Source organism: Mytilus galloprovincialis, chromosome 6 (genome assembly GCF_965363235.1).
Source record: "Mytilus galloprovincialis chromosome 6, xbMytGall1.hap1.1, whole genome shotgun sequence".
In the NCBI taxonomy this organism is placed as follows: domain Eukaryota; kingdom Metazoa; phylum Mollusca; class Bivalvia; order Mytilida; family Mytilidae; genus Mytilus; species Mytilus galloprovincialis.
The window spans coordinates 59,256,452-59,268,417 of record NC_134843.1 but is presented as its reverse complement, the minus strand read 5'-3'; the positions used below and the strand labels follow the sequence as shown (position 1 = coordinate 59,268,417).

The 11,966-nt window shown below is 31.0% G+C and overlaps 1 long non-coding RNA gene across 1 annotated transcript; it reads left to right on the top strand.

The window, feature by feature from the left end:
* The first annotated feature begins 5,269 nt into the window (after window positions 1-5,269).
* Window positions 5,270-10,127, top strand: LOC143078230 (uncharacterized). Its single transcript, XR_012979119.1, has 3 exons — window positions 5,270-5,393; window positions 6,314-6,489; window positions 9,627-10,127. It is a non-coding gene; the product is annotated as an uncharacterized LOC143078230 (long non-coding RNA).
* The last annotated feature ends 1,839 nt before the right edge of the window (window positions 10,128-11,966 follow it).

Genomic DNA, 11,966 nt, shown 5'->3' with positions numbered 1-11,966 from the left:
AAGAGAATTTCAATTATAAATATAATCAAATTTGAGTAAGCTTAATAGCCTATAAACAGTGATAAGTAAAACCAATAGTAAACTTACATGTTTGTAATAAAATAATTGCCATATTTGTTTACTTTCTTAACAAATAGTTTAATCTAAACTCATTACCAATTAATTTTTAATTGACTTAAATATCAATACATGTGACTATAAAATAAGTTTTTAATAATATTATAATATTTGAATGCTTACATTATGCAGCTTCCTACATGTCAAGTCACTTGGAAGCAGTAGAAACATCCAGTGAATAAAAATTCTGCAAAAGACGAACATAAATTTGCATAATCAAAACTTTTAAAGCAATAAACATATCAATAGTTTTTAAAACATGTAAGACATGGGCAATGAAGAAGATACTGTTTAAAAAAACAAATACTATTAAGTGTTTAATTATGTATGATATTGAAATATTTACATCAATGTAGATTGACAACTTTTAAAGAAAATTTAATGATCACTTATTTGGATGATTACATTTTAATAGTTATCAAGCAAATCCTATATAAGTAATCTTTATGTCATTTGAATGAAAGTGGTGATCAATTTAATATTTGCATGTTTAAACATTAAATATATTATATTTTTACTAAGATTAGCAAATTTTGTCATTTTATAAAATATCATGCAGTAGCCTGTTAACTAAAATATGACATTTAATTTGTTTGTATATGCATTTATAAATTCTTTGTCTTTGTGTGACTGGTATATTCTCATTTACTTTGAAAATAACTATGGATATAATGCAATTGGTGTAACAAATCCAAGTTTTATATTCATAAATTCATGCTCAAATCACAATGAAAAAAAAATGTTCTGAATTGAAACAATGTCTTTCTCTGTTTAAAAAAACACCAACACTTCATTTGTGTGGATGGTGTATAAAAACATACTAAGCCTATAAAGGAGAGGTAGACTGGGTGGATATAAAGGGGTGCACTCCTTACTATCCAAGTTAAGGAGCTATACATTATAAAGGACAGTTTTAGTTTATTGCATACACTTACACAAGGGGGAATTAAGGGGGTGGGGTGGAATTTTATTATCATGTAATAGTTAGCTTGGAAAAAATCAAGTCTATTACAACTAACATTATAACGATCTTTCTCTTAGCATTGTTTTCATTTAGCTAACATTTTTGATTCATTGATTGATTCATAAGATCAACGGTTTCCGTCGTCGTTTATCGAAATAAATGAAGAATTATAAATGATTTGAGTCGCTTTCAACAAATTCAATAAACAGAAGTGGGTACCGGTGATAAAGAGTTACAGTTTACAACGTATTTACCTCAAAATGAATGTAAAATCCGTCTTTCCATCGTGATTTCCATTTGTCGACTTCTGTGACAAGGTGCTCAACAGCTGATGATAATTAGTCCCTTTATTAGCAGAACTTTTTTATACTGTTACGAATCACAGTTCATGACTAAACTCAGTAAAGATCCTTTGAAATTGCATTTATTTGATAAATTCAACAACATTCACCGTTATCTTGATGATATGTTTTCATAAGATAATCAAAAATTTTCTAAATATACTGCTGTAGTTTACCCCAAGGAACTTACTTTAAATAAATCAAATTTAAACGACAATAACTGACCTTTTCTACATATTTCGGTTTTAAACGGGAAACTCAACACTAAAATTAACGACAAACGGGGAGATTGTTCGTTCTTTTTTTGGTAATTTTTCATTTTAGATGCTGATGTCCCTTTGTCGCCATTTTACGGTGTTTATATTTCACAGCTCGTTCGCTATGCCCGCGTCTCTTGTGACGTTTTTTTTTTATTTTTTTTTTATTTTAACAAACGTAATCTATGTATTACTGGTAAATTATTCAACAAGGGATATCGTTAACATAGATTACTTCAAACTTTTACTATTTTTTTTCATAGATTTGGTTTTGAAGTTTAGTTGTACCTGTAGAACACTTATTTCAAACGGGATAGTATTCCTTTCTACGGAAATGTTGTTGACCGTGCCCGAAAATTTAGATAACTTATCCCTCCTTTGAATAAACTTAGTATAAAAGGTTACCAATTCAATACTGTAATAAGATCATTGAATATTGCTTTATTAGTATAAATATTGATTATTTTATCAGTAAAATAAAAGCAAATTAAATATTACTAGTATGTTGTATACATATACACATTCATGGATCTACAATCTGTCAATTTCTGTATCTTGGCATTTCCCAAGGTCATGTTTTTCGCTGACTGTTTATGACGTCTTTACACTAAAACCATTGGATGATGTTGGATGTGTACATATTGATAATTTAGTCTTAAATGCATGATTTTTTATTAGTTGCTAGTGACTCTGAACTATCTGTCAGTTAACTGCGAATGTTCCTAGTGTCGTTTTTGTTGTTGGGATGTACATGAACCCGGCCACGTTCACTTGCATGTTTGTCCACCTGATGAGTTAAGTCTTTTTTAACTTATCTGTATATTTCGTTCTTATGTTGTACTTTCAAACCACTGTCCCAGGTTAAGGGGGGTTGGGATCCCGCTAACATGTTTAACCACAACACATTATGTATGTATGTATGTGCCCGTCCTAAGTCATGAGCCTGTATTTTAGTTATTGCCGTTTGTTTATGTGTTACATTTCTTTTTTCGTTCATTTTTTTTTATATATATATAAAATGGGCGTTAGTTTTCTCGTTTGAATTGTTTTACATAGTCATTTTTTGGGCCTTTTATAGCTAGCTATGCGGTATGGGCTTCGCTCATTGTTCGAGGCCGTACGGTTACCTATAATTGTCAATTTCTGTGTCATTTTGGTCTCTTGTGGAGAGTTGTCTCTTTTCAATAAAATGTTGAATACATGTATTTCGAAATTTGACTTTTGTATGGTTTCAAATGACATGAAACAATTCAATACTAATACTTGTTGCTATAAAATATTAAAACTGTATATATCAGGAAATCATTTTAGAAGTGATTCCCTCTTCAAACGGCTGGAAAAGACTATGTTCTTTTTTTTTGGTCACTACACGTCTGTACAACCTGTTTTCCACGTGAATTTTTAATTTGTTTACATTTTTTCAACAAGTCATCTGACTTTTTGATGGATAGCACCTGACCATGGCAAGAAATATATTTCAAATTTTAGATACATTTTCAGGAATCTTCAATCAATCATCTGCCAGATGAGTCCAAATTGGCCTTTGTATGAGCTTTGTAATGAAATGCACAATTATTCGTGTAGAAAATGTTAACGGGTTGTCCTTTACTGCTGTTTTTCGTTTATTGCTTAAGCATAAATAAGGCCGTTGATAGATTTGTTTTAAATGTTTTTCAATATTTTAAATGTTATGACTCCCACACTATGTCATACTAAATACTTATCAAAGGTTATAAATATACTTAATATAATGAGAATATATATAATATCAGAAAACAAATAAACACTGAATAATAAAATTGCCTTACAAATTATTTGAAACAGGTCAAGTTGTGACAACGTACGGTTTGAGAGTATTGTCATCAATATCAATGAAGAGAACAATTAAAAATTATGCATCAGGGACTCAACTCAACTGATACTTATCCTTTGAACTAAGTGTAAATTAAATATAGGACTGATGTGCGATGCCAAACGCATCTACAGGCAGAAGGATAGTTAGAATGTGCTGATAAATCACCTGCATTGATCAACAAGAAAACACAAAAATCTATAAACACAATAATAGTACAATGTCACTTTTATGATGATTATTATACATTGTTCAAATAAACCATTACATCTCTTAATCCCTATCTACACATTAATTATCAACGATATTATTCTCTGATATATTGTTCAACATAAAACATAACACGTTAACAAGCCCAGCTGTACGTGTTTTACGTAATGTTATTTCCGTGGCAAAATTGAAATAGTTCAATGTATTTTCAAATATTTCACTGGTACTTTTATAACCCACTATATGGATTCGTTTGCGTTGATTGTGAAATGTCGATTTTTTTTTCAAATCCTCGACATTAGTGTTTAATTTCCACTCAAATATTTGAGCCACTCCTCTGTTTTAAGTCATGAGAATGTCGTTTCTAACATAATTTATAACAAAACTTTCTAAAATTATTCGGTTAAACATTCTGAAAGTAAAAAGAAACGAAGGTTTCAACTCCCTGGTGCAAAGTTGACCTCAGATAAATTTGTTTGTTTTAGGTATGTTTTGTGAAGCTCTTAAACTGTTTCGGTACTTATACATCCTGGGTTTTCAAATTTTTGGTTTTGAGAGTTCCTGGTGAAGGTAAATCCAGAAAAGGTCATCAGACGCATAAACTTCTTAAACGTGTTGACGTTTGATTTTTTTTTAAGATACACAAAAGTCATCAGTATTGCCTATGCCCTTATCCATAAAAGTATGGCTATTGCCTACGAACCAATCCAGTAAACAGATCGTTTAATTATAATGAAATCCATTTCAGACTCATTTCGTTCAAAACATTACAAATTAATAAGCATTGACAATTGAAAAGATGATAGGAATTGAACGGGCTTCTTTGAATATATGATATACGTATCATTAATTGTGAGAGATAATGTAACTTTTCGTCTATATTTGAAATGATTTAAATATAAATCAAAAGGGATAAATTTAAAATACAAACATTTAAACATTCCTGTTTCAATGAAATGTGTTCTAGGCTATGTGAATACATCATTTTTGATAAAAAAACTATATTAAACATAACAAAGCTCTCCAATAAAACAAAACATGTTGTTTCGACAGTAATTACTGTCATATTAAGAATAAACCGAAAGTTATGCATACATATGCATAGCTACATAAAATCACAAGAAATTTAGTTCATGAAGGAGAAAAAGATTAAAGGTAAAATATCAGATGGAATTTGCAGCATGGAAACATCTTCAATACATTTTGGAAAATGCCCCCTCCCCCAAACATATAAATAAAAACATAGCTTAAACACTTATATCATGTATATCAAACAACAGTTGCGGGTATGTAATACCTAAAGGGATTATACCAGTAATTATACAAAAAGGCAATATTTAACACATTCCAAATACAGGCGACCAAACACATACAAGCAGTCAATCAAAAACGGTCATCTTTCAATGTATCGAGTAATTCAACGATCAATATGCCCGAGAATAACTAACCGCATACATTATATGTTTTACAACTTTTGCAAACAAACGATTTAAGAGATCAACGTGGCATTTGCAAATATGTTGCCCAATCGTAATGAACTAACTCTTAACAAGACACTATAAAGCATTGATCTTCCTTGTCAAATTTATTATTCGGGATCAAAAGCATACAAGAATAGGTTTTCCTCAATTCAGGAGATATTCTAGAATAAGGTAAGTTATACTTATCATCTTCAAGATGATGTTTTAATGGAAAAGATCAAGATATAAAAAAGCAATTGCGATAGGAAAAGTGCAATGTTGGTATTGATTAAATCATCATACAAAGTCCTTCTTTGATACATAATAATAGAAGTACTTGATCAATACACACATGACACATTTACAGTGTACGAATGTAGGTTTATGATTGACAAACATTGTGCTGATACACATGTACATATATTCTTTTAACAAGATAAAAAAAAACATCGTTCTAACTCTCTTTAAAAGATAACGCCCACCAAACGTAAACTTGGGTAGTTGGGATGTTACCAGTATAAATTCACATGGGTTGTGGGACATTGAATTCTGAGGAACACCTTACGTGGATGGAAGGGTTTACAAAATTTTAATATCAGTTTTAACTTTTGGACGTTTGGGTCATATATTGAGAAATATTCGCATTGATATTTTAATTTAGTAGTATTGCATTTCAAATTTCCATTCGTGGATATATTTTTTTGACGAAACCTAAAAGTAAAAGTTGCACAATTTTGACCGCAAACGGAATTTCTATGGAACATTGTCTATATTTACAGTAGTGCAACCTCTAGTTGCAGTCACATGGATGTGTTCAGTAGTCTATTACCAGCACACACCGCTTAAATATTACTTACTATTATTTACCATCGAAAAAAAGTGTTGTTATATCTCTTGAATAAGATATAAGATTTTAAACCTTGAGAATGAAACAAAAAAGCTTTATATAGCTAATTATTGACCCTAGAATGTTTAAACTTTCTTACAATAATCATGATATATCATACATGTTATCAGACAATGACTATTTGCACGAAGCTTCTCCTGACGATCCATGATTTCAGTCATAATAAAGAAATACATATCTTATTGAATTATTTTTGTTTTGACAGGAACGCTAATAAACTGAAAATTGAAAGGATAATGCCACTTGTTTTTACCAACATCTTGTTTGTTTTGGTGCCGGTGATCTTGAACCAGGTATACGTAGATGCCAGTTACGGACTTCAGTGTATTCAATGTGATAATGACCACAGGGAGCGATTCTGTCGTGAAAGTATTGGTACACGTAAGAGTTTATGTTTAACAAATGTGTGATAAAAACATATATCAAATATCAAAAAAGTAATGCTTGTTTTTTAAGGTGGCTCGGTGTCTTCCTCAAACTTGGATTTAGAAAAAGCATATAACTTTGGTCTAGATATTTGATGAAATGTGCAAATTTTGAGAGTTGTACGTAATTTATGTAAAAGACTTTTGATATAAATATAGAAAATTGTGTGTTTATCATAATAACAGCTGTAATTTCTCAAAAACACCTTGTTTGTGTTTGATTAGATTTTTTTCAACTTTACCAAATAAGGAGAGATAACTCAGATAAAGTAGTTTTTATAATAGAAAGTGTTATGAATTTCCCTTTTTTGATATGTAGCAAGAAAACAAAATCGGTGATCCCATTTTTTTCTTTTCTTATTTGAAAGCATGTTATAAGAGCACATTTTATCTTAAAGTTCTGATAGTAATTTTTGTTTTTTTTTCACACAAAATTTTATTTTTCATGAAAAATCTATAAAAATCTGAAAAATTTGCACAAACTGTAGCGTGAAAAAAGTCGGATTAACCATACTTTTTAATATATTTTTGAAAAAAGCATTAAAAACATTTCATTTTGACATTTATAAATTATAACAATTGTAATTAAGACACTCTAGCCACCTTAATGAATGATGATAATTCTGCATTTATCAAATTACAACAGTTAATAATGTCAAAAGCACCTTTGTGGATAATCTTCATCCGTAGCGCTGAACTCTAAACATTTCAAAGCCTATCCATTATAAATAGGCATTCGCTGTCAAATTCATGTTCGCCTTCTAGACTCAAAACATTATTTTGATGAATAACATACTTAAACGTATATCCAAATTATAAAACGTTGAAAATAAACAATTTACGATACATGCTCGATAATATGTATCAAAGTTTGTGTATATCTTAGTTTAGGCAACTTCTAATTAGTCATCACAGTGACCTCCAAAGACTGCTAACGGTCTTTTAAACCGATAGTGCTATAAATATAGATACAAATTGATATCTTTTGAAGGACGTTTGATTTCATATTATAGATTTAAAAAATATGTGAATCATCTTTGTTTTACCCTATACGAGAATGAGGTGTGTGGTTAGAAATGCCAACCAATGATTTACCCTTGTTTCACTTACAATATAAACAAGAAGACCCGGTATGATTGCCAATGAGACAGCTCCCTGCCAGGGACCGAAAGACACAGACATTAAAAGCTACCTGTCACCGTATGTCCTCAATAAGCAACCCCTATCCCGTATAGTAAGCTATAAAAGATCCAGCAATCGCAAATGTAATACAATTCAAACAGGAAATTTAACAGTCTAATTAATCTACCAAAAAAAACGAAAATCAATGTTACACAACAACAAATGACAACCACTGAATTACAGGTTCCTGACTTGGGACAAGCGCATACATACAGAAAGTTGTATTATCCGCTATCATGTGACAGTGGTGTAATAGTAAAACATAAGAGCGAACTGTAAAAGTGAAAGACTTAGTTGAAGGCCGTACGGTGACCTATGGTTGTAAATGTCTGTGTCATTTTGTCTCTTGTGGACAGTTGTCTCATTGGCAATCATCTTCTTTTTTATATGAACTGATCAAATAAATACAACGTTAGCATTTTTTTTTTCTTTTTGATAGCTGGACATGCCTTGTTCAAGTGTAACACAACTATCACTAAGGAGTTAAATTGAAGGTTCTATGAATACGGATTTACTGAAGTGGAATTATTCTCTTGCAAATGAAAAGATTTCAGCGATGTTTATACTATTAGGCATATTGTGACAAAAGTTTATCTTAACTGGCTGCTGAAAGCGTATTATTATTTCACTGTTTAGGGAATGAACACAAATATAATCATATCTAGTAGTTAATCTTGATGCCAATTTAAAATCAATTTGACGAACAAGTATAGCAACAAATAATTAAAGTCGTCTAACGCGAACTTGGTCTTGGAGAATTTGAAACCCGCTATAGTTTTCTTTATAATTTCTGAAGTAATTTAATGAATCGATAAAATAAATAACCGTCTCATTAATATCATCGAAGTTCCAAAGCAATGACTACTGATATAGTGATACATTAAGGAACTTAGACCACAACTGATGGTACTGAGACAAGCAATTTGTTAATTATAGTTTTTTTTCTCATTTCGTTTTTTTTTTTTGTCTCTTGTGGATGTCTCATTTTTTTATTTTTAAATCAGAAACACGACGGGTGTCACATATGTAGCAAAACCTCCTCACTCTTCCGTAGCAAATAATTGCATTATTTATGTCGGGTTCGTGTTGCCCAATCTTTAGTTTTCCATGTACAGTTGGTTTTGCTTTCCTTTGTGTTTTTTTTTTTTTTTTTGTGTTTTTTTTTTTTTTGTGCCATGACATATCCATTATGTTTTATGTTTTCAGGTAATGAGTTTGAATATCCTTTTTGTATCCTTCATCTCTCTCTAAATAAGTGTTTGCTCTATCAACACATAACCTAACAAATGTTTGGTATATATAATGGCAGTACCTTAGCTAGTATGTTTCTTTTGCAAACTGTATCCAATAACCCTTACTATGTAAAATATCACCAGTCGAGCAGCCAGTACTGGCATGAAATACGGATTGTGTGTTATAAGAATTTGCTGTCACACATTTTACGAAAAAAATTCCTTCGGATTCCGTTCCCGACTTTTAATTTACCTTTTGTCATTTAACGTAGATGAGCTCTATATTCATTTGTAATAAACTTAGGTTATTCAAGTTTATAGGTCTCAAGCATGAAAGAATAAAATTCCTGATGTGTAAAAGGAGTTGCTGATTATGTAGATAAGCTGAGATTATAATTATATATCATTTTGAATTATATAAACTAAAAATTGAAACATTTGAAAAAAATGAAGGGGTTACCATAAATTTGATATAAAAGTAGTATGAACAGAACACACTTAAAATATTAAAGATATAATTAAAATTTTACTTAATTGTGAATGCATTCTACAAAATGACCGAATAATAAAGTTAGATGACTCAGGATTAAACATCAAAGATACACCGAGCTTGATATAGATTGTATTCTCTGGAACGTTCAATTATGTATACATTGTATATTTAAAGATTTTTTTTCAGATGATAATGGTCATGGTTCATTTACTGCTTTTACAGTCACTTTAAATTCGAATAGTATAAAATGGAGAAGAGGAGATATAGTGAAATACACCCGTGTCCTCACTAATATTGGTAACACTTACAATACCCACACGGGTATTTTCACTGTAGTAACGGATGGTGTTTACGCTGTGTCAGCTGCTATGATAGGAGGCCCACATCATCAAGCCACTCATTATTCTATCAGGAAGAATGGACACGAGATGGTGTGGCTATTCACTGGTCCGAAATTCGACATGGCAGCCCAAACCATCAACCTTGCACTGAGGAAAGGAGACAGGCTTTGGATAGTACTGGAATGGCTCCCTGTTTTTATTACTCATATTGTACATCCTTATCATCAATTTAGTGCAGTTCTGATAAAGCCAGGAAAATTTTGAAAAAAAACAAGCAGATTTATTAAATTGATAGTAAAACCTTGAGTATGTTCAAACTTCTTGGTTTTACGGGTTATACCCATTAGATCTGGTTTCTGTGTTTTATTATACTTGAATGTGCCTTTCCATAACACTAACATTAGTTTTACCTTTTGTCCATAATACAACATTTCTTCTAAACTGATATGTTAGTCAAAAGTTTTAAGCCTGTTTACGAGGTATTTGTTTATCAACACATGTGTCAATATCATTAAGAAAAAGAGGTATGAGTGCCAATGAGACAGGTCTCGATCTAAGTAACAATGTATATAAAGTTTACGACAAAAGGTTAAAGTATGGCCTTCAAAGAAGTATGGAAAGAAATATCCGCAATAATTATACAATTCTTAATTTGTGAAATGCAATTTCTTAATTCGTAACATGTAATTTCTTAATTTGTAACATGTATTATCTCCATCCTTTACATCAATTTCTACATTCTTGATTTGTAAAATGTAAATTCTTAATGTGTAAACACAATTTCTTAATTTGTTAACGTATTTTCGTCATTCATTAAATGAATTTCTAAATTTCGTAATTTGTGAAATGTAGTTCCTTTGTTTGAGTCATGTTGGTGAGATCGCGTCTGTAGATGTTACCGCTTGCAGTCAATGTGAAGTTCCGTTTCTAAAGAAAAACTACAAGTTACAAATCAACATGTTACAAATCAAGAAGGTTGACAAGTCTAGAATGAAATAATTTTACAATATTCCACACGAGGTTGTTGAGGAGCCATATCAACTCTCACCATCACAAACTGGTACCCAATATTTACCAACGCGTATTTCTACCAACTCGCGCCAAATATTTTATGATTTATATCCATTAAGTTTGTTATATTCTTTTCTATAATGTAAAAAAATACACATAACATTAAGTGCAACTGCATTTACTGGTAATCTGATACAATTGGTTTTCAAATCAGAATTGTCTAAAGTTAACCATGTCAAGTGTCTTAAACAATCAGAACTATATTCCGGACACTGCATAAGACGAATCTAGAGTAAACTGAGCGTACTAGCTCTTCGTCACATATTTTGACACGACCCATAAAAGCACGAGACAGTGACAGGGTGTTCACCGAACGCATTTGCTCAACCAACTTAATTCTTGTAGATAGCGGGTGGTGCAAGTGGACTTTCTAAAAAGAAATCGACCAGTAATAGAACGGTAAATAACGAAAGTTTAATGTTTAAATGTTTGTGGGCTAACCAAATAAATATGCTGTTTTTGGATTTTATTTATATCTTTCTTGGACATCATATCTGAATATTTGATGAAACGATGGTAACTAACATAGATACTTTTAAACTACTAGACAATTATATTTATTTTAATTTATTTAATTCTTGTTCTAACTTTGTCGCTTCATAAATAGACGGGTTGCCAGTTTCCCTATCAAAGGTCTACGGTTTTCTCCGGACACTCGGGCTTCCTCCACTATTAAAAATTAGCCGACACGAAATAGCAAAAAAGCGGCGCTTAAAAGTGGTGTTTAAACACTAACAATCAATCAATCGATTTTAAAGTAACGAAAAACTTTCATACATCAACTAAATAGAAAAATCTCCTTGAACACATGTGCAACACAAAGATCAGTGAAAACAAGTTTCATAGGATGTTTTATCTTATCTTTTTGAAGCGAAAAAGGCAAGTACAAGCATTTACCATAGTTAAAATTCAAAAAAATGTACATCTCGCTCTTTTTTAACCCTATCGTTTTTACAAAGTCCATTAGTAAAACTCAATGGAGTGTGGTGTTCAAAGTGCAGTACTGATTCTGGAACAATTCTACAGACGCGATTTCACCAACCCTGACTCAAACAAAGTAACTACATTTCACAAATTAAAAATTTTAGGAATTAATGTAATTAATGAAGAAAAT